The sequence below is a fragment of the Neopelma chrysocephalum genome, unplaced genomic scaffold (assembly GCF_003984885.1).
Source record: "Neopelma chrysocephalum unplaced genomic scaffold, ASM398488v2 Primary Assembly neopelma1_75, whole genome shotgun sequence".
Taxonomy (NCBI): Eukaryota; Metazoa; Chordata; class Aves; order Passeriformes; family Pipridae; genus Neopelma; species Neopelma chrysocephalum.
In genome coordinates this window covers 9,045,372-9,072,868 of record NW_020897736.1, presented here as the reverse complement: position 1 = coordinate 9,072,868, position 27,497 = coordinate 9,045,372, and the positions used below count along the sequence as shown (strand labels likewise).

Below are 27,497 nucleotides of genomic sequence, written 5' to 3'. Positions count from 1 at the left end.
CAGGGTGCAGCAACAGCACTTCTACTGATGTCAGCATTTTCAGCTGACCCTGCAAGGTACAACTTCGTAGCACGGACCAAGATTTGGAATTCCATGTAAAATTTCCAGCCTTTCTATTGTTTCTCCACAGAACAGAAGTACATTTCTAGAAAAATATATAGAGTGTGATCACTTGCAGTAACCACATGAAAGAGGGAAAAGAGATCAGGCATTGTAGACATAATTGCACTTTGTAAGAGTAGTGTGATTCCAGTCAGGAGAGTTTAAGATTATAACCAAACAAGACCTAACCTGTGTGCTCAGACTGTTATCTGATTTTCTCTAACTATACCAGACTGTCTAGTATAAGAGACTGTTTCTCTTTTAAAAAATGTATCCATGTACATTTACAGACAGAAATGTTTTTGGAAGTGCCTTACTCCATTGCTGCTACATGTAACCAAAAAATTACTGGGAGTTAAATGTATTCAGTGATGCTCTTTTGCTTCCTGGCGCACCAAAGCCTAAAGCAGCTCCGAAAAACCTTACAGGAGTATCCATGACCTCCTCTGTTTCTTGGCTCCAAGCGAGTTGTATGGAGGTGAACACAAGTACACTCTTTCCAGAGCCATGGTTCTCCTCACGCAGCTTTGCTGTTCCTTACCAGTAACAGTCTGCATTCTTCTTCCTAATGCAACAGTGGAACAAAATTGTCACTCCTACTACTTCTGCAGTTACCCCATTCTTTTTCTTCTAAATTCGGCATTTCTATACTGCAATTTCCTCCATACAGTTCACTCCTCCTCTTTCAGATGACACACTTTCTTTCTTTGTGTATTATTAGACCAAACACTTCAGCTGTGTTTTATGAACCACACCTCTGATACTAACGAGACAACTTAATGTTTCCATTACTAATTTGGGAACTATTTTCTCTGATTGTATCTGTGGCTGGAATTCCAGATAGAGGCACATAACCTTACTTTCTGGTATTTTCTTCTAGAATCCTTTTTCCCTCCCCCCCTAGCCCCAGTGTTATTATCCCTTAGGGACAACATACAGAGGCACACTGATTTCACAGGGCAGCATCCCTTCCCTGCTTGCCCCACCGTGTCCTCTGTACCAGAGGATACCAAAAGCCTGGTGAAGCAGCTTGTTCTTCCTGATACACAGGGTGCAAGGGTAGCACACAACTCTCTAGAGACACAAATATAGTGGAAAGGCAAACATTGGACAAAAGAGTAAAGTATGGTATCTGCCTTTTGAAGTGGAAAACAGGAGTATAAGCAAGACTGAGAGATGTGCAGTGTCACCAAGCTTTTCTTCAACCAAAACTCTCACTTTTCAGGAGAAATCAGTGCCAATTTCCTAGGCCCTAAATGAAACAGAATATTTTAGATTGCTTCGACAGAGACTACGCAAACAGGACATCAAATACCCTTTGAGCACAGCGAGCTATTTGTGGGAGGCATTTAACTTCCTGCAAACTTTGTGTTCAAAATTGTCTCTGTCCCAAATCATGTAGAGCTCTATTTTGAGTTTTTGTGTGTAACATGTTAACATGTTGGTCAAACAAACAAGCTGGGCTTTTTTCTCCTTCTGTTTCCTTCCTCAGTAATTCACTATTAAAATCAGAGTAACTGCACAGGTAGATACAAATTTGCCTTCTAAGCATGGAGCCACCTTCCCTGTGGGACTGGTGGAGATGATTATGGTGTATTGATCCTAGCCAAAGCTTTTTCCTCCTGTCACAAGACAAGCAACAAACCCAGCAGCAGCAAGGATAAAACTGAGCTCTAGCAATGAACTCGTGCTGTTCATTCTGCCAGGGGCCTGGAACTGGAATTCAAATCCAGACTTTTGCTCCAGCCAGTAATGAATAATTGCAAACACATCTACAAACATAGAGAGAGAACTTTTACATATGCCCTTTTTGTTCCTAGGATTTAACACTGGAAACTGAGATTATGTTAATATGGGGGGTTTGCTGGCACTTTTATGGGGCTCATGTTCAGAATGATGAACCTTGTGTGCAGCAAGAAAAAGATTTATTACCATGAGTAATTAGAAACAAATTCTTATCAGTGTCATAAACATATGGTAAAGAAAAAATCTTTCAGTCTAAGCCAAACTCCAGTGTTTTTTTCAGTTTATTCAAAATGAAGCAACTTTAACAAAGATTCAGCTCTTTTTATTCCCGTTTTCAAAGAAAAATAAGTTATTAATAAAAAGTATAATGACTAAGTGGAAGTCAAAAAAGGAATCAATGTATTCTGTGGGATTTAATGATCTCTCCTAAGCAAATTTTTAACTTGTTGGTCACAATGCATCAAAGAATCAGTTCTGTTCCTGTACATGTGATCTTGTGGCCTGAGCTCAAATTTTAGATCTACAAGCTCCTTAACAACCGACCCACATTGCTGTTTCAGTTTTGCACGAGTTCCTGTGTACAATAAGACAAATAACAGAACAGCAACTATTGTTTAGTGAGAGGATTGATTATCACACTTTAAATTAACTCGACTAAGGAATGTACACACATTTTTTGGGGGGAAATCGGGTCCACTTTTTTAAGGAGGTTTGAAACTTGAAGTTCTTTGTTCTTATTACAGATCATCTTCAAATTATCCCTTGTTGCCATCTTAACTGTAAGAAATAGAGATCATCTCAGTCAAGATATTTATGCTGTATTTGGTCAACCTCTAACACACAGTTACTGCCTTAAATGGCAGCCTTAGAGGTGTAAGAAAAGTCAGAAAGACACAGTAGTCCTTATTTTGATGATATCTTCTGAGACTTTAAAACTCCAGACTGTTTCAAACTTAAAGAATAGGGGTGGTTGGAATAATATGTTTAATTGCTTCTTAATGTAAATCATTGTTCTTGGAACAACAAATCTGTTTCTTTCCCCCCCCCCTTTTTAAACCCTGCTACTTGTATGCAGTGATCTGTTTTTTCAAGGTAAGCTTTTAGATAACAAACTGTTCTGCTTGGCTTGAAAAACTTTTATAAGGGGACTGGGACATGGTAGAAAAAACACTGATTGACTATTTTGCCTGTACCTACTTAGACACCGGAATTGATAAAAGTGTTAATGAGGTATTACATGTCTCCTCACACGAAAAAGAATGATGCAACTTTGCTCATTACTGAAATCACCTCTGAAAGCAAATAAGAAACTAAAGTGCACCTTCCCAGGGATTGCAGTGCCGGTAGGTACAGCATGAAAAGGCAGGTGCTGTGACTTGACTTACACACTTTAACTGCTCTGCACTGATGAAATTCACTGCTTGGAAACTTGCAGGACTGGGAGCATGCAAGGATTAGTAACAGTGGTAGGGTTTAAAATCACTTTAAAAGGTAGAAGCTGCAAGCAGTGTTCTTTATCTCACCGTCTTGGCTGTAAACACGGTCTGAAGAGTTACAGGAGTATTCTGTGGTCATTGTTTTATCAAGAGTCTGTTAAAAAAAAAAAAAGCATTGGCACGATTAAGAGAGTCATACCCAATCTTGTGTTTCAAAATAAAGATACTGTTCTCCCATTTTCCAATATGCCACAGAATTGTTACAAAAAGAGTCAGAATATTTCATAACTTTTAAGTCGAATCTTCAGAATATTTGGATTTCAAATGTAGTTGTGAAATTACATTTTTAGTATAGACAAATTAATAGTTTAAACTCAGATATTTGAAATTCTAACATGATTACTTCCTTATGCACATTTAAAGCTCATTTTCCAAAGGCATTTACCTGTCCATCCTTGAAATTTATTTGCTGAAAAACCGAGCCAGTAAAGCTTGATTGCTTAAGTGTTTGAGGAGTATGATCAGAAAAGGGAAAACAGGCTTAGCACAAATATGTGTTAACAATTAAAATCAAGGACAAAAAAAATTCCCAACTATAAGCTCTAGTTTTCATTTTCTACCAACTCTCCATTTGAGTTCTAGTGGAGACTTTGGAAAGTTTAGATGATGAACATAACAACAACTATACTTTCTTGGTAAATCTCCTTGGAGTTTTGGAAGCAAAGGGTTTCATACTAGCCTTGGAAACATGATGAATTTCACTCAAATCGAACAAGATGAATTACAGCTACTCTAGAATGAAGAGAAAAACAGCCCAGGCCTCCAAAACCACAAATATAGAACTGGGATTTTTTTATTTCAAGCAAGTTTCAAGCCTGTTTCCATAATGATCTTCATTCCTGTCTCCTGTGTGCAGGGAGCACCGTAGGGCATTTATCGATTGCTCTATAAGAGTTGACAAAATGATGCATTATTCAGCCAATTGCCACATGCAGGGAAAAGAAACTGTACCTTTTCTTCTGAAATCTTACAAGCATATAATTTTTTTATTTTTATAGACAGTCTGAGAAAGCCCTGAATCACCCCGTTGTAATGCACCATATATATAAAAGACCCTTTATATTACTAACTCAAAACAAACTTCTTCATATTTGTCAATACTTGTTAGATGTGAGGTCCAGTCAATTTCTGCTGTAGTGATTCACCGCACACTTAGATTAGAATGCCACCTGAAAAGAAATAGCTCCTGTGTCAGGCTCATGTTTCCCATGAGCTTTTATATTTTCTTCCTAGAGTCAATTCACTATAAACTGGCTCCTGACAGAGCTTTACCCAGCTGGGAGAGCTCATCAGCCCAGGGACTAGAGCAGCTCTGGATATGTCGGCCACTTAAACTCCAGATTTAGCAGCTTTAACTGTTGCAGGAAGGAGATTTACATGCTGAAACAAATACTCTCTCTCTGACCAAGCCATTAACAGTGACAATCTTGTCTTAGCTTAAAACCATTCACAGCTCACTTTTTTTTTTTAATATTTAGTCACAGATTAGTATTAGGCAGTGAGCTGGGAGAAAACGTAAGCAGTCCAAGAAAACACTGTTGGTACAGTCCTGTCACAAAATGAGGTCAATGGCTCTTTGTGCAATTAAAGCAGCAGAGGAAATGCAAGATGACTTGGGTGAGACATCCACAGCACTTAATCACCACCTGAAAAATCTGACTGCCACCTTCGTGGCCATTTCACCCAGTGGAAGACCCCAACAGGGTTCTACAGGCCCAGAACTGACTTATTTTCTTCAAGATTTAATAATGCATCTAAAAAGAAGCTATCACCTCTCTCTACAAATGTGTCTTGGATTAAGGTCTAGAAACATTGAATTTAATGACAAAAGCTGAGATTTTGATCTCTTCTTGTTACTCCAAACACATGGGTCTTAAGTTATGCGCCTGTGCCTTTAATTCAGCACTGAGTAATTACATTTAGGTCAGTGGAATCACTCCAGGTTTTTCTTGGTGTGTCTAAAGTGAATGTTGTCCTAAGGATTTGGAAGCATATGAAGTGAATTTAGGAACGAACATGTATGTCAGTAGTTGGAAAATGCAACTGAAATTAACTATCCCAGTCTGTAGAAGGAAAGAGAATGTGAAGCAGAGGTCTAAATTTCAAGAGTAAAAGCAAGCCTGTAGCTTTGCACATGTAGGTATAATTGCATCAGCATTCCCTGTATTTTCCCCAACATTTCTTCTTCTTTCCTGTTTTTAATAATAATGTCAAAAGGAATAATATAAATTTAAGTTGTCCTGGGTACTCCACCTCTTACTCATCTCCTTCAGTAAAATTTTAAAACCTTTCCATAAAACAGAATATTGGCTATGAAGAGACCAAATGTTAGACTCAAGTGGAAGGAAATAGGTCAAAATAAAATGCATTTAACTGAGAAACTATCTCAAATTTTCTTGTAATGTGCCACACGCTACTGGTACTACACAGTGCATTTGAATACTCTGACACAGTGTGTAAGACAGAGGAAACCACAGAACACTTTGGGGTGGAAAAATGCATGGGAGACATAAGTTTCTATGTGTAGGAGCTAGTCAAATGCTTGAATAATTTAGAATCATAACATGCACAAAAATGAAACACTGTAACTTTAATAACCGGCTTTTTTTTTTCCTTAAACTCCAATTATTAGGATATTGTGCTCCAGGCTAGCATATCAGGTGCTGATAATGAACATTCAGAGACAGGACTTTTGCTGTACGAAAGAAAAGTGTTCTGCTCAAAAGATTAATAAAGGATTATCTTCTTGTGTATACATATATATACACACACACTGAACAGAATGAAAATTGGAACCAAAAATGAAGTTGAAGTCTACTGAACTGTTGTTAATAAAATGGAATTAAGTTTAGGAGAAAACATAACCTAATTAGGAGGTTATGAAAGGCACATTAGTACATGCTGGAAAAGTAATTTTTATATATGAAAACTATTTTATGCTTTATATTATCTGTATAATACACAGTCTTACACAAACAAACCAAGGATGTGCATGAAGTTCACACTAAAGCTCTTTACTATATATATATTGCTATATGTGATCAGTGCACGCTGCATTCATGTTACGTTTGACCTGCAGATGTAATGTAACCTTAGCAGAGTACAAGAGGGCAATCAAGAAAATAATGATCTTGGGGTGGCAAAGAGGTTTCTCTACATTGCTTTTCTGTAATGAAGGAATCACTGTCTCACAAAAATATTTTCAAGTGACAGGCTTGAAAAGGAAACACCTTCACACCCAGAGTGAGGAGATCAGAAACCTTGCAAAATCCAACTGCAGCTAATGTGGAGGAATCTGACTTAGTCTTGGGTTTAAATATGACTAATATTCCTTGCAAACTTACTTGGGATTTGAATCCATGGCTGGAAGTTATCAAGTCTTTCGTGAGCAGCTGAAATAACGATGGCTGCTTTCCTAAGAGTAGGCAGCCACACACCCAACTGTGCTGCACTGCTGCAGCATTCCTGATCCCACACCATATTCCAGCAGAGGCTGTGATATTCCTGAGCTGCACTTTACTGACCAGTCAGCAAGGAAAGTGAGCAGAGACCCTTTGCACTCATTTTCTAGTTCTTCCTTTAGCAGATGCACTAATTCGTTTCTATAACCTGCAGCCTCCCCCAAAGTGCAGAAACTCCAGAAGTGAAATTTGTTGAAACTGAACATCAGATCAAAAGCTTCAGGCCTCTTGCAGCACGATTTCATTAGCTCTGCCTCCTCAAGAAGTCAGAAAAAAAAATACAGCTACATGAAAAATAAATGAGCAGCTTTTTCTGACTCTGAAACCAGAAAATAATGACATGAAACCAAAATCAAATGCAGCACTATCACTTGTATTTCCAAATGCCAGCATTAATTCTCTCTCTCTCGCAGCTCCCAGAGACTTGTTAAACAAATGAGCCCTATAATGTATTTTGCAAGTGAAAGGTCCTGGAGTGGAAGAAGTCAACTCCAATACAGAAGGCCCTTAACAGAAACCTGCAGTTTGCTCTAGGAGTTTTGCATTGAAGGGGATCTGCCTGACCTCGCTCCTGCCACAATCCCTATTTTCTCCTTTGATCAAACAAGCAGTTCTGCAGCACTAGCAATAGTCTGGGCTTTTAGATCAAAACTAGTATCTCAAAACCTGGAAGTCAAGTCAGCTCGTGCAAGTCACAAAGGGCTGGTTTTGTGCGTGCACAGACCAGTCAGGTATCTTTCTATACCAGAAACAAATTCTCTATTTAAAACATGCCTGATGAACTGCATTTTCCCTGCACACCTGGGCCATGCCCGGGATGCTGAGTGCTCAGCCACACTGTCATCCTGATTATCCTCCCTATGCCCTTGGGGGCATTTTTGGAGCCAATTTACACCTCTAATATTTTTTTCTCTCCTGGATAGAGACCTGATTTTGCTTGCACATTGTAATCCCTTCAAAAGAACTTTTCCCTTTTCCCCCTAGTTTTCCTCACTTGTTGTTATTACTTTTTTCCCCTTAAGTTTAAAGATTAAAGCCTTTGGACTGAAAGAGGGCGAAGGAAGAATGAAGAAGCTTCAAACCAAGGAGAAAAACCTTAAAATCCGAATTTCCATGAACAGCACAACATGTCTCCTCCCGCTGCATTAATGTCGCCTCACGAAATGGCGACGGCCTCTGCAGGCAGCTGCCTAAAAACACCCACAGCTCCTCAGGAAAACAGAAATGCAATTTTTATTTTTTTTCCCCCCCTAAAGCTTTCATTTTTCTCTCTTTACATTCAGCCCCTCGGTGACTCCTGAGAGCCCTCTGCAAAGCCATAAACTGATGTGGAGCTTTTGGATACCCCCGGGATTCTCCCCTCACGCTGGCGTGGGGCCCATGGGCGTGTGGGGCTGTGGGGTCGAGCGCCTGGACACTGATAAATAAATATCAGCACAAATAAATGTGCTGATTCAGCCGCTATCGCCACGTTCTTGCGTTTCCAGAATTTTCTCCCTCCGCTTCCCAAATATAAAGGGACTTTTTGTGCTGAACACCGAGCTGGGAGCACTGACGGGCTGGGCGCAGGGCGCCATGTGGTATTTGGTTTCTCTACAGTTCATGTTTTTATAATGAAGGGGGAAGGGAAGGAAGGGAGCTGCTCCTACCAGCATGCCAATAATCTGTTGCAAAGGACTGGAGCTCTCAGAGCCAATTAGTTCTCCAGTTAACCATTTAGCTGCTGAAATAAATCCAGTCCCAGGCACAGAATCAGCAGGATTTGAGACAGAAAAGCCTGTGTGGGTACGCAGGGCATTGAGCTCGTGCAGATTTGTGCCCAGATGCAAATTGCTACACTTTAATACTAAGTGCTTTTGATACACAAACTGGCCACTGAAACTCCCTTGGGTCACAGTGTGCAAAGGTGGGACAGCTATATCCAGAACACATATACCACACAATTTTTCAAAGCTGGATCAGAATCTGTGCCAGTCTGTGGTGGAACCATGAAAGCCACCCACAGGAGCTGCATTTCTGATACGGATATCAGGTGGGGACAAGTCCCTGCCACAGGAATGGTAAATCCATGGTGGAGTGGGAAGGGTCAAGATGCTGCCCTGGCAGAGAAGGGTGGATGTGTCACTGCAACATCTCCCAGCAATGCTGCTGTGGGTGGAAAAATACCATTAAGGTGGGACAAACTTTAGGAAAGCAACGCCAGAGTCTGTCTCCCTCTAAATGTGATGTCTCCAGACACAAAGCCATGCTTTGGACCTCCCTGCACCAGTTTTGGTTTTCCAACCCCTTAACTGCATCAGAACAAGACCAAAAAAACTACTTCTTTTTATATTCTGCAGTTTAATTTGTCATAAGCTTTTAATGCCTGAGGCAGTCTAGCTCATGGCTCGTTGTGCACCATTGAACAAGCCAGGGAAGAAGACACACAGAGAATTCTCATCCTCGATCTTTTTCTCTGGGGGCAAGTCTGAACATGGCCAGAGAGCCCAGACAAATTAGTCCTAATGCACAGCAACAGTAACATGCTCCCGCTTGACCCAGAGGGTTGATCAACCTATTTTTGTCCTCCTTTTTTATCCCATGACGTACCAGTGAATATTGGATCAGACTCCCAGGGATGCCAGAAGAACCAGCAAAGTTTGCACAGCACAATGGAGTGCCCAGGTAGCAGAAGCAGGCTCTGCACCCCAGCTCAGCAGCCCTGGCAAGAAGCAGAGTTTATTTGCTTAGGAGGGGCTGTAGTAGTGCAGCAGATCTGCTTCCAGCCCAAGCAAGTACTGCAGTGCACATGAAAGGCATATTCCAACATCACTACCCTCCCTAACGGACGAAAATGAAGTCAAATTTCTCTGCTTGCCATGGAGAAAATCCAGTGCCCATGGAAGTTGCGTGCTGCCCCACTTGAAGGGCTACAGCAAGACTGACACTGTAACTCATCTCACTTTTAAGCTCCAAGAAGGATTCCGACTACATTAAAGTATAACTTTACATTCAAATTAAAAACACTGGGAGCGTGGGTGGAAACGTAATGGTAAAAAACTAGCAGATTATTTAGGCATGTGAGCTGTCAGAGCTCTGGCAATACAAGAGATCTCTTGTTCCTGCTGCCTCCCACAGCTGCATTCACTAAATATATCCTGGGCTGAGAGCTGCTTTTCTCCACCCCTTCCTCAGCCCAATCCCCTTTGCACAACCACCCAGATCCCTTGGGACAGGCAGTGAGGCAGCAGCAATGCCCTAGTTACAGACAGCATGAAGGACAGAAGGGACTAATCATGCCTGCAACCAGGTGAAGTTGTAAAATCCACAGCTTTTTTTGGAGAGGGAGTGCATGCAGCTGATCCGTATTTAACTTAAAAATGGAGTGGTTTGTTCTCCATAAGGATACACCCCATTTGTATGACAGAATCAGTCACTGGAAGTTATTCCCATCAGATGATTTTCAATAGCTTATGGAAAAAAAAATTGTGATCTCGGAGCATATTCAAGCAGAAGAATGGCTACCTCTGTAAAAAAACAAACAAACAAAAAACTCCCAGAAAACAACAACAACAACAACTAAAAATAAAAATTGAGCTGGCAGATGGGGAGGTGAGCAGTGGTCTACAGGGCCTTGGGGACTGTGAGGCTCACAGAGAGCAACCCGTTTTGCCTCTGTGGCATGTTGCCTGATCATACATCCACCTCAGGGGGGAAAAAATCCAAACCACTGAATTTCCGTAGGACTAAGGTGGTTCCCCCATGACCTCCAGCCTGCTCTTCACATTTCTCCCATCTTCCCTTTGCATCCTTTTCTCTCAAGGACACATTCTTTGGCTCAGCACAACAGAACCTTGGTCCCAACCACAGTCTTGAGACACTGCTGCAGTCACAGCAACAAAGAGGGGGAAGAGCTGCCCCTTCTGATAGAATGAATTCTATAGTGGATCAAATTGTGGCAGAAAAAAAAAAAGAGTCATCTTGGTGTCTTTCCTCACTTCCAAGCTGTGAGCCAGCAGGGATTTTGACCCTCCTGGTCCCTGCTTCTTCCTTTCCTCACAGGTCCTCGTTTCTTCAACACCTCCAGTTCCACTAGCAGCAAAGCAAATTTGACAGAATCTCGTCAATTTTTCAAGCTTTCTCATTTTAAGAAGTTAGTGGGAGCAGACTGTATCTTGCAATCGAACCTCACAGGAGGGAGAATCAAATATCTCATGCATGACCTTAATCCTTAGAATTTTGCAGTTAGTCGCTCTTGTAATCTCAATACCCAGAGCTTATTACGCATTCAAAACATATCTATAGCCCTAGAACATTTTGCAACAAAAGGAACCCAAATTCATTTTGATATAATTATTCAGTCACACCAGTCACATGCTTGCTGTGGAATAAATATAAATACTGGGCCTTTGGGAATAACTGGCAGACTTAAAAGTGTAAAAAAAACCAAACCCAAGAATGAAATCATCTATTATATAAGGAAAAAAGATCAGGTTTAGATGTCAAATTGCAGTCAAGGAAAATGGCAAATTATGTATGAAGAGTCTTTTGTAATTTTTTTCTATCTACAAAACAAAGAACTGAAACTCATACTTAAGCATCTATGTAAAGTAAGGAGTTTATTTTCAAAGGTAGGAATATCATTTGAGGCGTTTAAAACCCCTTGAAATCAGATAATTCATTCACCAAATGGCCACAGGTCCCTAAGCTTAAATTGTTGAAAGGTAAAAAAAGTTTAGAAAATTGTGCTGTGGTTTTTGTGTCTTTCCTGAACATTCTTTCCTTCTCTGCTTTTCTTGCCTTCTTGAAACAAAATGTCCCCAAAGACTGTTCTAATTTTGTAGTTGGAAACTGTCACTCTTTTAATTAGGGATGTACAGCTACACTGGCTGTACTGGAAATCAGCCCTGTTCACTGGAGATGGACCTGGGTTTGCCTGCTCTGATCTCTAAGGTCTGTGAGATCCTATGGATTTCAGAGCACATGTAGGAAGATGCAGTCCCATCTCTGTGCTTTTAAGAAGGAAATACAAAATGTGAAACCAGATGTTAAACCTGAGCCACAGAGGAGCGAGGGGAGTGTGAGTTACCTTCAACAGAAGGTAACCTGCAGTTCTAAAAACAAATAAAGTCATAAGGAGCTGGGATAGAAGGTTTCATTCCTCAAACAAAGCAGGGACTCACCCACATTCCTAAGTGTGCAAACAAGGGAGGCAAACCCTCCTCCCGGCAGACCAGATCCTCTGCATTTTACTGTGTAGAGCAAATCCCAAGCAGAAGCAAGCTGTGGTGGTTGTGTGTTATAGCAGACACAGCACAGGGCAAATGTATTTTTGAAAGAGACCCTCCTTTGCACACCTCTGTGTTTATATGTGCCTACTTGAAAAAATTAAAGAGTTCAGAAGTTCCACTTTTCACTTCTGAAAACACAATGAAAAGGAAAAGGGCTACTACCAGCAGTCAGTTTTCAAGAGCCAAACTCATCTTTTCTTAGATACCAAGGTTTTCTAAGACTGCTAAGAGGCAGTAGGTTACTTTAAAAAAATAAAACAATCCAAAGACAGATAAGACAAGCCAAAAAGTTCACTGAACAGAGAGCTAAGCACTGTGTAGTGTGGATAAGGTGTTTTTTCTAACCATCGAGTTATCCATACGGGAAAATCTGACGTAAGGATACGGAAACTCACCATCCTAAATGTCTGCTCAGTCATTCCCATCACACAAAGCACACTTCACTGATGGAGGACAAGTATATTCAAGGTGACAGATGGCACGTAGCCAGGCTGCTACATGCCCAACTCCACCCTTCCTGCATGGCTCTCCAGGAGGTGGGGAACACTGTGCAGGTCCCCAGATGGTCGTGGCATCAACTGAGCTGCTGAGTGGCAGCAGTGGAGCCCTCAGCACCAGGGGTGAGGAGGAGGTGGTGGAAAGGCTGGATGTGAGAAAACAGGACCAAAAAGGAGCCCAGAAAGCAGAGAACATTGCTAATTTGCAAGAGAAAGTGCAGGAAGCCAGTATCTTTAAACTGTAAACCTCAGAGAGGTTGTGGTTAGGAGACACATGTTGCAGGGTGACAGAGCTATGCTTGTGCCCAGGAGAGACACCTCAAAGCCACCATGCATGTGGAGCCCCTCAAGGAGCAGCGCTGGGTAGGTGGTCCCTCTCTAGTTGTGCCAGGGCTCTGCTGGGTGAGGTTTGTTCATCTGTGTGATGAAGGATGTGAGACTGCAAGCACAAAATTCCCCTTGGGCTTCATACTTCATGAAGCAGAATTAAGGCTGATGCTCAGTGTGTTCCACTTTATATCAAATTTTTCAATTCTCACATTTCCACACCCCCAAATGACATGTTTATTCATACTCTTGAAGGTGCCTGGAGCTGCTGCAGAAGGCAAGTGGCAGCGGAGGGGGGTAGGGGGAACACACACTTGTTTGCTTAACAATTATCAGTGTAGGTTTGGCTGCTGGTGCAGGGAGAGTCCTTGACAGCATGGGCTGCTAGAAGGAACACAGAGCTCTCTTATTAATGGAAGTATCAAGCCTCACACAGATAAAATAAGCTATCCTGGAGCTGAAGCCATGTCGAGACATCATGGAAAAGCCTGTTCCAGCCATGCTGCCAAGCGCCAGCGAGCAGGGACAGCACACAGACCTGCTCCTCCGTGCTGCTGCAGATTCTGCTGGTGGCATTTGAAACATTTCAGATATTTCAGACAACCCTCGGCAGCCTCGAGCAGAGAGACTCTCCTGTCAGGACTCCAGAGCTTCCATTAAAAAAAATAATCTGCTTATCAAGTTGCAGAACAACAGCGATCCGTCTGGTTTATTAGATAGAAACAACGAGAGCGGGGGAGGATTTTGCTGACAGTATTTCTGCCCAATTCAACGCGCTGCCTTGATTAAGTGCTGGTTAGGATCAGTGCAACAGCAAACAAACATCATGAGCTCGTTACATTTCCTTGTGCAAAGGAAGAGAAACCATCACAGGACAGGGACTCCACACATATTATTATTATTATTATCACTGAACATTTTGGCTGGCTCATGGAAAGCCCAGCTCTGCCAGGCTGCTTGAGAAAATCAGCATTTGTCCCCAGCTTTCGGCATGAAAACACAACTCAAATCCCTTCTCGGGGAACAAAGGTGCTTCCCAGGAGCCTGGCGTGCTGCCGGCATGCCGAGCGCGTAGCCAAGCAACGGCAGCCGGATTGGAGCTTGCGCCTCACCCGTGATGCTCCAGCCTCCACAAACAATTCTTGCCACGTAGACAAGACTGTGCAGGGTAATGGAAAATTACTGCAGGCTTTTTCTTAAAGGGCGAGAACCTCCGTTGGCGGAGAAGGTTGATCCTCAGTCCTGTTTCCCAGCGCGCCCCGGGGTCATCCTGTGTTTCCTGCGCAAGGTCTGCAGTGTGTCACCGCACACCGGGGCATTAATACAGTGAAACAGCATTTGCGTGGTATTTCTGCCTTCTGCAGTGATCGGAAGTGCAAAGCAGCGAGCTGGGCTGCAAGGAAAGCGAGGGAGCAGAGCAGCCAGAGCCGAACAATCGGCAGTGCCCGTTCTCGAGCTGCTTTAGACGCAGCTCAAACATGGCAGCCTGAGCATGGTGCAGTTAATGCGAGCCGAGAGCTGATGCCGAAAGAATCCTCCTGCGCTTGGCAGGCTCGAGGTTTTAATAACTGTCTGGCAAATTCCTGCCTGCAAGGCTGCTGGAAGAAAAAGCTCCACCTTTAAAGAAAGAGCAAACTTTGCTAGTTAGGCTGTTATCAGAGCAACAGCAGTTTTTACAAATTATGGCCATGTTTACCTCCAGTTTCTGGTGTAAAAGAGAGTTTAGTTATTAAGACATTATTGTGCTTACCTAGCTTTAAATACCAAGCTAAAAAGCCACGCAAGTAGCTACAGAAGCACCAAACAGCCCGTTCAAGCCACTGCACTTTTGAAAATCAGAGATATGCAGAGTTACCAGTTGGGCAGGGCATCATCTGCACCCCGGGTACACGGCCACAGGAGCTGCCTGGCAAGAAGGCACAGCACCAACCTGTGCTCTTTGCAGTGTTCCAAATTAGGTCCTGTATCCATTACAGGATTCATTTCATCTCCTGCAGGAACAAACCACACCACCTGTTCTCGGGGCACCCATGGGGAACCAGCTGTGTCCAGGCTGCAGCAAAAAGAGAAGGGCAAAGCTGGTCCTCTTGCATGCTCACTGCATGCAGCTCATGGTGGCCCTGGTGTGGCTCAGGAATGCAGCTGTGCTTTCTGCCCTCTCTGAAGCTGCCAGCAATTTCAGGTATTGTTTGCCAGATGGGTTCTAGGTCAGGTCCTGCAGCAACGGGGCTTTTTTTCTTCCTGATGCTTTAACTCTCCTGCCTGTTTTTTCTCAGATAAGCACTGGTTAAAGTCTCAACCCAAATCTTTTCACTTTGTTGTAGCCAGCAAATGAAAATTAAGCCCCTGCACCAAGTCAGGGGATTTCTTTGTAACAGAAACTTCCTCTCCCTTAAATAGAAACCTTTGTTGTGAAGCTGTTTTTACTGCAAACCCCATAGGGAAAGTCATTACGTTTAATAGAGGTTGACCTCATTTTCTAGTCCTCAATATTAAAGCCTATAAGGGGGGAACGTAATTAGAAGCGGTGAGTTCTCAACAAAGATACACAGTACTTGTTGCTGCCTCCTTCTTACCTAAAGATTAATGTAATATGGCCTGGAAAGAGTAACTTGAAGCAGCTTTAGGCAGATAAGTGAACTCAAGTAAAATGCAAAGATCTGGTTTCCAAGAAGCCTTTTACAAGCTGTACAGAGAAATGAAATGAAACCCTTCAGCAGCACACCAGGCTTCCTGCTGAGCCTCCCTGGAATAGCTGCAAACCTGCATTCCGGTGAAAGCTAATCTCTGTCCGAGGATGGAGTTACATAAAGACATGAGGACCGGTGGTCAGGCATGGACCTGCCCACGTGGCAGCCTCTGCTGGGCTGGAGGGAATTGCTGGAATATTCTACTGCATTTCCAAGGCTGTGCTCTGAGGCAAAGTGAAAGGGTTTGAGCTCAGTCAACGCATGCAAGGGAGGGAATGCAAAGATGCCCTGGCTTTGTTAGCTTTGCTAATGCAACATGGGTTTCCACACAGTGGACACTGTTGTCACAGGGCAATGGGTGAACACAGCACTGGCTACCACTGAATAAACACATTTTCCAAAGCAAGGCAGTGCACAGCAGTGAGGGATGTCCTGTACCATGTCAGGGGCCTCACTGAGCCCAGCTGTGCTGGGGCTTTTCACCTTAACATGGCTTGAGCTTAAAACTTCTGTTCATAGCCTGCTTTTCAAGTAACCCCTACACTTTTGCAAACTGTAGAAGATCACTTGAAATACACATTTTGAATTTATTTTGCCAGCACTCCTGATATCCCCATTACTTTCCCACCTCCTGAGCATCCCTGGCATTCCCAGTGCTCTGGGTCCTGCTGGTGAGGTGTCACCTCCCTGCTGAAACTTCTGCATTGCTGTGAGAAACTCTCATTATGTAAAAAGAAAAATTTCTTGTTGCAAGCCCCAGGCTCCCTTTAATTTCCCTTTAGATTCTGTGGTTTGAACAAAAGTTTCTGCTTCAACAACACTCAGAACTTCCTGATTTCTGCACAGTTCTACCCACTGCAAACAGCTGAGTGTAGCTCTGCTATAAACTCAGCTTTGGACTTGGTTTCTTGAAAAATCACATAAATGTTGGTGTCCCCAGCTGAAGAACTTTCACATGGCATTAAACAGCAACTTCTTTTCTGTAGCACCAGCTCTCCTGTGCCCACACCTGCAGTAGGTTTGCTCTGCTGCCTGTTTGCCCTGTGGTTTGTAGCACAATGTGCATTCCAACAGGAGAAAAGAAAAAGGCAGCTCTGCCAAAACATCATCAGAAACACCCCGAAGCCCACAGCATGGTGGCTTAAAGCACCCAGCCTTTGTTCCTCCTCCCTGGGAATGTATTTCCACTCCACACAGGCAAAAGAGATCAGAGTCATGGAAAATGTGTGAGGAAGTTGAGAGCAGGACCACAGCAGCCTGGCACAGACCTGGGTGGATGGGCTGTGGGGCTGGGAGGACACGTGGTGGCCAGCGGCTCTCCTCAGGACAGAAGGACACAGTACAAGTAAGACGCCTTTACTCCTGCACCCGACATCCCTCAGCCCTCAGCAGGGCCAGGGTTATTCTGGCTTAGCTAGTTTTTCCTCATTCCTTTTAGATGTAGAGTGTTACTAAATCACACCTAACAATTCCCATCACACCTCAAGCAATTAACCCTGTCCCATGGCACTGGGGAAGCCCTGGACAATGTCCTGGGACTCCCAAGAGCAATTTTGCCAGACATCCCATGTGAAGAAGGTTGGGCTTTTTGCATTTATTTTTGGAGCAGTAAATTATTTTCAAAGAGCCTTTCTGTCAGGCTTGTCCCAGTATGAGCTGCCAAGTTGGCTCCTCCAGCAACGTGGGCACCATTAGTAGGGCTGCCCTGTGCTGGAGTGGTGTCAGCACTTCCATTATAGCTCCTTTTCCCTGCTCCAGCCCTGTTATAAATGGGACACAAAAATCTAGTTCTGGCTGAAACACTCAAGAACCAACATGGAAAACAGTCATCACCTTAACCTGATCCTTGCTAAACTTCATCTGTCCGGGGAGAGAAAGTGGAGATTTAAAATATATTTTCTCCCTCCCACGCCTAAATCCTGAATTTTAAAATCCAGCTGTATCACACTCAAATTACTCAGGGGAAATTTTTTTTAAGGTTTTTTTTTTGTTTTGTTAACTTACCCATGGTAAATGGAGAAGTGGAGAAGTGATCCTTTCCCTCCTCTGCCTTTTCCATTTGCACTTTTCAAGTGTTTCAAGCCAAACACTTGATTAAAAGTTTCCATTGTCAATCCTACTAATGAAGGCCACAGTTAACAGTCATCTTAATTGGGCACAAATCCATGGTAGTGTTAAGGGAAAAGATGGATGTCCTCACCACCCCTGGTGCCACGCAGCCACCCAGGGTGCTGGGGCAGGATTAATTTAGCTGACAGCTCACCAGGAGCTTCCAGCCAGCTCAGCCCTGGCTAAAACCACCAGAGAGCAGAGCAGGGGCACTGCCAGGTTGGGAAACAGCAGCCAAGGCTGGAGGGAAGCAGGAGTGCTCATGGAAGATGTTTTTTAATAGCTGTCTTTTAGATCAGCTGCTGCTCAAGGAGAAAGCAGCCCCTTCTCTTGTGGAGATGCTTCTTATCAAGTGGTCTTGCCATCAGCCAGATGGATGGATTCATCCATCTTTTTCCTTTTTTCTCTACTTTTCAGCTGGATCAGTTCCCTGAGCACACGAGCCAGCACACACAGAGTGGGGATGGGGGACTGGGACAGAGGAGTGAGTGCAAGATGCTTCCTGCCAGTAGCATCAAGGATTCAGGTGGTGCACACAGACCCCAAAACAGCCCCCACAGCTCTCTCCAAAGCCAGGACACCAAATGCACTGTGAAATCAGCGGGGGAAGAGAAAGAGCCCGTGGCTTACTCTGCATTGTCTCGATGCTGGAGTGAATGACTATCCAAGGGGTGGGTATGTCAGAGGAACTACACGAAGAGGAACTATAGGAGGGAGCCTACCAACTCTTTCACTCTTGCAAAGAAGTTACACCACTTGTGGTTTCAATATTTATACATTTTCTAAGCCCAGTGGGTATTTCTGTGTTACCCCAGAAAAGGCAAAGTTCGGAAACTGCTCAGGCTCCAGCCAACAGGAGCTTGTTCTGGCATAGTGACATCTGCAACTCTGGACTTGCAGAGGGTGTTTAGGAGATGCAGAAGGTAGAGGTTCTGTGGAGTCAGGTGAGACAGCAGCCAGCTCAGCCCAGCCCAACCCTGCCATCCCGCTTTCCTATGGGAACACTGGGCTGCACGATCTGACAGTGTCTCCTACAACACTTTAAGCTTGTTGCTGCATCCAGCCACACTTGAAAGACACATTTTAGAGCCAAAGAGAAGTTTCTAGGATCTCCTGAAAATTCCTTCCCCCACTTGACCTCCAGACAGTCAGGATGGGAAGACCATGAGCACAGCCATCTGCCGTCCCACTGGGCTGGGCTGTACGTGCCTCTCAGCTGCTCACTGGTGTGCATGTCATCACATCACACACTCTCTGCTTGCTGTGGGTGTGGTGGGAGACATGGGGAGATTATTTTTGCAGTGGAGTCTGGTAATACAGGACACAAATTTGCAGCAAATGAGGCTTTACTTCCTGCTCGTGGAGAATCATGTCCCACTTGCCTGGTTAGTTCTGGAGGAGTGTGCCAGAGGATGCATATTCCTTCGCAGGACACACATAATGCCAGTGTAGCACCCCCAGGTGCTAACGCTTGTAAGGGGAAGCTGTTATTTTGTCTGATGTTCTCCATCTCAAGTCTTTTAGAAGATGGGGAGGTCCCTCAGCAGGCTCAGACAAACATTGGTATCCCAGCCTTATCCTGCTGTTAGCATGGCTGTGGTGGTGACTGCCAGCACCATGGCTTTTCCTCTTCCACCCAGGAACCACAGTTTTCCCTGTGTCATCCAGTGCAATGCAGTGAGGCATTTGGCAAAGCTCTTCCATGACTTGCAACTGGCTAAAATTTGACTTTTCCTGGGAAGAATGACATGCTACCCTGTGTAAATAGAAACCCATGGAGAAATAATGTCAATAGCAAATGGAGGTGAGAGGTTAAAGCAATGCTCAGAGGACACTGGGTTTCACAGGGATTTTGACTTCACCTCTGATGCTGAGGTTTGGCTCAGCACTGGAATTTATTCCTTTTAAATATGTACCTAATGAGACCTCTGACCTGCTGGGAGAGTTGCATCAGTTTCCACCCCTGATGTTCCAGCTTCTGTTAGAGCTTCCATTAGAGAGAAAGGCAGTCCCTCCTGACACATGTCTGGGGTCTGGCCCAGGGTGAGTTATGAGGCTGGTGTCTCCTCAACTTCTCACCTGGGTGTATAAATGCAAGTCTTGCACAGGCACCTGTGGAAACTGGGACCAAAGAGGTTTTACTGACCTCTCTTGAGAGGGATTTGCCAGGAACTGGTTAATGCACACTGGTCCCATTTCCTTCTTCCATGTGGGTCTGGGACTTTTCCAGCCCCTAAACCTCTACCTGCTCCTGACTGGGGGAGATTTGCACAGACAGGTCCACAGCTCGGTCCTGTTGTCACTGTGAAATGCTGAGGTTCTCTGTGTAGAAGTAACTATGAAATACAGAAAGATTAAATCAATCCTGAAATGCCATTTCTCTGCCACGAACTTTGTGCTGAAAGCTGAGAGGTGAATATGGCTCTCCTAAGTAGAAAAATGAAACAAACTCTGTGGTTTTCCCATGTGTTTATCAGATTGAAGCATAAGTCATGGCTTTAAGTTTTGTAGGCTTTCTTCTTTAAATACAGAAATATTCTATCAGTAAATAAAACTATTTCAGCAGTTGGGCATAAGCTGACTCCAAAGACTGTTGCAGTTATGAGTTGTTGCAATTATGAGCTGTTGCAATTATGAGTTAAGTTGTCATCTGGATTGTGCAATTTCCTAGTGTTTGAGAGTATCCCAAGAAAGAAAAAAAAAGCCAACAAAAAAGAAATAATGAAACACGTTCTGTTTGCCTTATCAAATCAATAGCAGCAGACTTAAATCCCTCCTGTTCTGAGCCAAGGATAAAGCCCTGGCAAAATGAAAAAGGACTGTCTGCTTGTCTAGTGATGCTTCCTGTCCAGCACCAACCACAATAGGGCACAAACATCTGGTGTACACCTAGAGATATATAGGGAGAGGTCAGACCTGAAATGCAGCCAAAACCAACACAAAGTGTGAAAAGGAAACATGTCTTTGCCTTGTACTGCTTTGTCTGCAGCAGTAAATTGGAAATGAATTCTCAATTGGGAGTTAAGACATTCCTATTGCAAAGAAAAAAAAAAGAAAAATAAAGTAATTAGGAAGTCAAATGAAACGGCTGCTAAAATCTGCCATACTTGCTCAGTGTGTTAACAGCCAGGAGAATTGAACTACATCAGATATTCAAATGGACAGGATGAAATGAAGCACAAAATTCGAGAGAAAGTACAACTAAGCTCCCACAGATCTGTTTAAGGATCCCAGAGGAGAGAGGTAAGAGAAACCAATTTTACCACCCAGCAGGAGCGGCACAGTGTCCTTAAACCCCGAGCCTGCTCAATCAAACCCTAATCCACCTTAACACCCCACTACTTGTGCAGAACATTGCCCTTATCAGGGACTGGAGCTAAGTCAGTCACACACACACCCACACACAGCCCCATTCCCAGCAAAGCACAGCCAAGGGCCTTCATGGACAATATTGAGGGGGAGTGATAGAAAGGCACCTCTCCTTTTTATACTGAGAGCAGCCCTTCCAAGAAGGATTTGGGAGGGCGGGTGGGTGAGAGGCTGGACATGACCCAACCATGTGCACTTATAACCTGGAAAGACACTTGTATCCTGGACTGCATCCAAAGCAGCATGGGCAGCAGGGCAAGGGAGGGGATTCTGCCCCTCTGCGCTGTTCTTGTGAGACCCCACCTCCAGCTCTGGGATCCCCAACATGAGAAGGATGTGGACCTGCTGGAGTGAGCCCAGAGGAGGCCACCTGCTGTGGAGCCAGGCCGAGAGAGCTGGGGTTGTTCAGCCTGCGGAAGAGAAGGCTCCAGGGAGACCTTAGACCCCCTTACAGTGCCTAAAGAGGGCTTGTAGGAAAGATGGAGATGGACTTTTATCAGGGCCTGTCAGGATAGGACGAGGGAGAATGGTTAAAATGTGGGGGGATCGATTTAGATTAGATTGTTCCATTACCCAGTTTATGGGGATCAGGCCCACGGCAGTGTGAGATGCCATAAATAGAAAATTTTAAATGGCTATAGACACACAGCGCTGATAATGTTGTTCATCTCCTGTATTATTTGCAAAAGAAAAGGCCACTTTTTGATTTAAACTGTAGGAGGGTTGATTTAGATTAGATATAAGGAAGGGGGGTTTTTTATAATGAGAGTGGAGAAACTGGCACAGCTTGCCCAGAGGGGTGGTGGATGCCCCATCCCTGGGAACACTGAAAGCCGGCTTGGATGGGGGTCTGAGCAACCTGGTCTAGTGGAAGGTGTCCCTGCTCATGCCAGGGGGGTTGGAACTGGGTGACCTGAAAGGTCCCTTCCAACCCCCAAATTGTGATTCTGTGATTTAGAGCAGGGGCAGCTGCGCAGCGGCTCAGGAGCCCTGGGAGCCGCCGGAGCCCCGGGAATCGCCGGAGCCGCGGGATCCGCGGGAATCCCGGGATCCGCCGCCTCTCCCGGCCCCGCTGGAAACCGGCGGCTGCCCCCGGGGCGCGGGGTCTGGGCGAGGTCACACAGACAGAAACACGGGGGACACACAGACCCGGGGCAACTCCCGGAGAAAGGGGAATAAAATGTCTCCCCTCTGGGGCGAGCAGGGCCGAGCCCAAGTGCCGCATCGCCGGGGGGGCTGAACCTGACTGAAACTTCGGTCTGTAAGCTCCGGCTTCAGCCTCAGAGAACTGAAGGCCATAAGGATATCTATCTATCATCTGTCTATCTGTCTGTCTAACTATCTATCTATCTATCTATCTATCATCTATCTATCTATCTATCTATCTATCTATCTATCTATCTATCTAATCTATCTCCCTGTCTGACAAAGCAGCATATTAGGCAGTTTGAGGATCCCCTCCCCTCCCCTCCCCTCCCCTCTTAAAAAATATATGTAGATCAAAAGGGCAACAATACTTTTATCTGATTCCATTTTTTAAAATGGGAAATTCAGTGTCAGTGTGTCTTGCACAGCTTTTAGCCTTCTGTAAACCTCTTGAAATAAGGGGAATTTTCCCACCTGCAGATCCCTTAGGGATGTGACAAGTGTACTCTCCCCATCCAGTGCCAAACTCCTCCAAAAACTGTTGTGTTTAAGCGGGTGTGTTATTTCTTCTTGGACCAAACAAATACATTCTCCACATGGAGGCTCATTTTACTATTAGATTTATAGAGCATCACTAGATATATAAAACCAAACCACTGCAGTTAAACAGCCTGTGAAATTCCTGCAAACATATGAAAGAACACATAAGGACAAAATGGTGAGCACAGCTTTTCCCTGGCATTTTTAATGCCCGCAGCAAGTGGTGGTTCCCCAGCAGTTGGTGCAGAGAGAGCTCCCTCTCCTGATGAAAATCTTCTTTAGCCCATGTCCACCCACGGGAGACTTGTTCCATTACTCAGTATTTACAGGGATCAGGCCCACGGCAGTGTGAGACACCATAAAAAGAAATTTTTAAACGGATATGGATACACATACTAAGCATGCCCACAGTTACATACTGATGGCCTAGTGTTACAGAGAGGGTGCTGCCGTGGGGGAAAGCACAAGAAACTGTCCTTGCTAAAACAGAGGCTTTGCTTTGTCACCCTCTTGAATATGGGTGTTGCTTAGGGCAATCAGCACAAATCTGATGGGGAGTCGCCGAGGAAGCTGCAGGTGTTTGGCCTGGAGAAAAGGCACCTCTGTTACCTACTGGCTTCATTTCTGCTCTAGCCTACCAAGAGTGGTTATCATACACTTTCCCCCTAATCTGCTGGCCTTTCAGTAGTTGCATTCCCTGTCTGCCTACTTAGAGCAGGGGGTAAGTTTAACACTGGGAAACCTGCTGAAAATATATATCAGTAAACTAACTGGAAATCCTAAAAATAGAAGTACTCTGTTTATTTTTGCCTTCAGTCAAACTAAGTTAATGGATTTAATATCATAGAACTGAACTGTGTGCAAACAGCTCTTCCCCTTTGGAATGATTTCACAGCAAGACAGACTAGAGTCCAGGTCTGCACGGTTATCCATGTCACAACCTGCTGCTGCAGCCAAAGACATTGTGTAATCACAGAAAGACAAACTTCTCCAGCTCATGCCACATATCCAGTGTCTTTGTGGACTCTTCAGAAGTTTGACAGTTCTGCCTTCCTACTGTTGCCTTGCATTTGATGAGGCAGTTAGACTAGATGACCTCTCCATCCAAAATGATCCAATGATCCTGTGAAGATGCACTAAGCCAAGACAACACAGAAACCTGCAGAGTTAGGAAAGAAAGAATAACAGCTCCCATTCAGGGAGACTTACCACCTCCATTACTGTGTATTGTTTGGCATTTGTTGCTGGGTAAAATACTGCAATATTTTTGGTATACAGATGCAATACAGTGCTGCATTCCACAGCTTTTGCTGACACCATTTTTCCTCGGGAGGGCCTAGTCCTTTGCTCTTTTACAAAAAAACACCCAATGTTATGCTTCCAACACTTCTTTATTTTTTTTTGAACATGTGTCTACTAATAAAGATTTGTGGGCTTTGGGGTTTTGGGGCCAGTGTAGCATAATTTTCTGCATCGTTGGGGCCTGTTTCTAGGGGCTGGTTCCACGTCCAGGAGCACTGGAACACTGTGAGGTGTCAGGTGATGTGTCACAGGGGTCCCTGCAGAACCAGCGCGAGCAGGGACAGAGATGCTGGAACAGCCATTTCCAACACCTGCCCTAGGGCTCCAGTAGGGCTCGTCAGCAGCCTGTGGCCACCAAAGCCTGAACAGGCACATCCCCACAGGCTTCTCTGCTGTCCCTGGCACGTGTCAAAGGCCAGGGCTTTGAGCCTCAGGCCCTGTCCTCTGGGGCTGTCGTCCCAAGTCCTCTAGACACTTTGGTGAGGGCATGTCCCAGCTTCCTAAGGGCAGGATCACCCCAGGAGCCAAGAGCTCTCCTTTGCCAGCCATGGTGCTACCTCACACATTCTGCTTCCATGCACACCCCCAGCCCCAGGCTTGTTTGGGAAGTTGAGCTCTGGCTGAGGCTTTCCCCAGGAGAAGCCTCATTTGTCTCTCCTCGGGGCAGTCCCCCCAGCACGCAGCCAGGATGGGGCACAGAATGAGTGGCCCCAGCTCTGCCTCCCTGTGGGTGTCCAGGAATCCGACAAGGCGTCTGCTGTTGCTGCATCACCACCTCCCCTCACCAGAATGGATTTGGAAGGGTTTCCAAGCAGAGGGAACCAGAGGGGACCAGAGTGAAACCTCAGGGGTCCTAGAGGGACTGGAGGACAAAGAGAGAGTCTCGGTCACCGCAGCCATGGCAGAGGATGGGCCTATGCTGTCCCTCTGTTGCACCAGTAGCATTTTTGACGCTTACTGTGGGTCTGTGCTCTCACACTGGGACAGAACATTCCATGGCTGCATTGAATGAAGTGAAGGGTTGCAGCAACACCAAAAGGGATGATGTTTCGCCCTCTCCTGGCACAGCCTGAGAAATGCAGCAGTACAAAGGGATGCACGGCATGATGTCCATTATATTGCCTCTCCTCTCTTCCTTTAAATTGCCTCCTTAAAACATCCACTTATATCACGCTATAAAGGAAGAAGGAATCTATACTTAAACACTTAATTCAGGGATGTCTGCAGAGTGCTGTGCAAATGGGATGGTGTGCTGTGCATTTGCCATTTAAATATAGCTGTATACACAACCTTCGCCTCCTGAATGGCTGAAACCCTCGTAGCAGGTGATCACGAGACTTTCTATAATTGAAATGAACTTAATCCTGACAAAAACGTAGCAGCAGCTGCTGTGAAAGCTGTGGCTGCTCTCCAAGTATTTATTACATTCCCCTGATCTGTATATTAACACGAAGAGTGATGCCATGATGCAGAATCCTGCCACAGAGTGTCTCTTACAAGAGAGCTTCTGTATTTTAGATTTTTTAGATTTAAGGGCTTTGTTGTATTTTTCATAAGAACGCTCTTCTCTTGTGTGATGATTGTCACACAAGGATCTGAGCTGCTTGGATATTAATTACTTAGGGCCTGCAACAATAAAGTAAAAGGTAAATACAGAAATTCACTCTCTTTCTCCCACACACACTATAGTGGTATACATGGGTCGCTGCCTGTATGGTGGGATGAAGAGGCAGAGCTGTTTTTAGAGGTAAAGATGAGCTGCCAGCCCAGAGGATGTGTGCAGGATGCTGAGAGGAAACAGCAGCCAGCTGGAACATACGAGAAATGACTGTAGCTGTCCTCCCAATTTAACCTTCATGACACAAATCTCTGCCTGAATCACAATGTGCTCTGGAGGAGTGGGACAAGGGGCAGGTCCTTCTGTAACTCCTGATTTTTCACTGATGTTTCAGAACTCCCATCTGCCTTGGCTTCTCCAAGTCCTTCCTCCTCTCCTGCCTCTGGGCATCCCTGGGCTTTGCTGAGTGGGACCCAGCATTTACACAGCACCCCCAAAGAGCAACCATCAAGCCACTTCTCTGACAAGAGGAGTGTCTTGGCCTCAAAGCCAAGCAAACCCAACAGCAAAACCCCAGGGAAAGCGGGGCTCAGCAAGTGTGCAGGAGGGACTGTGTGGAGCAGCACTGAGCTCCTGCTCCCTTGGAGCGACTGCAGTAAGGAGGGGGTCATGGCTTTTGAAAAATCCTCTGAGCAGGAGTACAACCACCTAAGTGAAGGTGCTTCACCTGGAAAAGCACTTGACTGGGAGTGATTTGCCAGTGGTTTCCGGCGCTTGCTGGTCCCTGCGGAGCTGGACTCACCCTTCCCATCTGTTGTGCTGTTGCTTCTTTATGGCTTTAACTTCCAGCATGGAAAACATTAACTCAATCTTATTCAAACTGTTCCTTAGCCCCGAGCTAGCCAAGGCACACACTCTCGTTTGCAGCGTGACATCCCAGGCTGTTTGAAGGGCAGGACAGAAGGTGGTGCTGCCGAGCCAATGTATTTTAACAAGAAAACTTCTGGAGCTGCTGGTTTTTTTGACAGCCTCTGTTCCAAAATAATCTTTGTTTAAACTAAAGAGTTGTCAAGGAGATAAGTTTAAGAAGCACATGAGCTACGGATAAACATCCCACAGCCTGATCCCTCGTGGAGTAGAGCTGTGGTGAAATATTGATGGACCAGGCTCCCTAATTACATCTCCTACTGAGGGGCTGGCTTGAAATCTGGAGCTTTCCTGCTTTGTATGCAGCACCGTCAGGATGAAGTGATGGGATCCCTTGCAGAGCTACATGGGCAATTGGGTTGGGATGTATGTGGCTAATGAACAGGCGTCAGCCTTGTGGGAGCTAATGAAATGTTCAGTACAAAACGTGTCACCTCCAGGTACCGTCAGTGCCTCACTCCTGGAGTTTAATCCTCTTCCCTGCTTGCCTGGGCAGATGCGCTCCCTGTTTACTGAATCTTCTCCGTGTAAAGCAACAGGGGCAGCAGAAAGAACAAAAGTACCTTTGATCATCAAACTGGGCAAAATGGTGTGAAGCTCTTAGGCTGTGCTTTTTTTTTTTTTTTAATTGAGACTTATGTTATCCAAAAAAGTAAAGCAAGTAATTTCCAACAATAGAGCTGGCAGCTCCTTATTTTTAATAGAGATATTTTGTCTCAAACTGAGAACAGGAATAGAAAACTGTTTTATCTTTCACATCCAGGGTGCCCACAGGCTCCACAGTTCACCTGACTGGAAATTTCAGTGGTTTAGTGGAAAGAAACATCCTAAATTCAGAGATGCCTGTTCTAAATCTGATTTACTCAGCAGCTGTAAATGAAGTGGCTGTAAAAGAAGAGGCTGTCCCACAGTATTTAATTTCTAACTCACATGGCTCCTGTAAATGCAAGTGAGCAC

The 27,497-nt window shown here is 44.7% G+C and overlaps 2 protein-coding genes across 5 annotated transcripts in view; one reads left to right on the top strand and one right to left on the bottom strand.

The window, feature by feature from the left end:
- The window catches only part of CHD2 (chromodomain helicase DNA binding protein 2), a 91,719-nt gene extending 71,996 nt beyond the window's left edge, over positions 1-19,723 (bottom strand). The window contains exons 1-2 of one of the 4 annotated variants that reach the window (XM_027688230.1): positions 19,632-19,723; positions 3,372-3,438 (exon numbers count right to left, since the gene is read on the bottom strand). The gene's annotated coding sequence lies outside the window, so the exon portion shown is untranslated. Of the gene's footprint in view, positions 1-3,371; positions 3,439-7,900; positions 7,920-12,470; positions 12,566-16,217; positions 16,320-19,631 lie in introns of those variants that run through there. The other 3 variants (XM_027688227.1, XM_027688229.1, XM_027688231.1) reach the window with 3 other exon arrangements.
- The window catches only part of FAM174B (family with sequence similarity 174 member B), a 74,046-nt gene that overhangs the window by 346 nt on the left and 46,203 nt on the right, over positions 1-27,497 (top strand).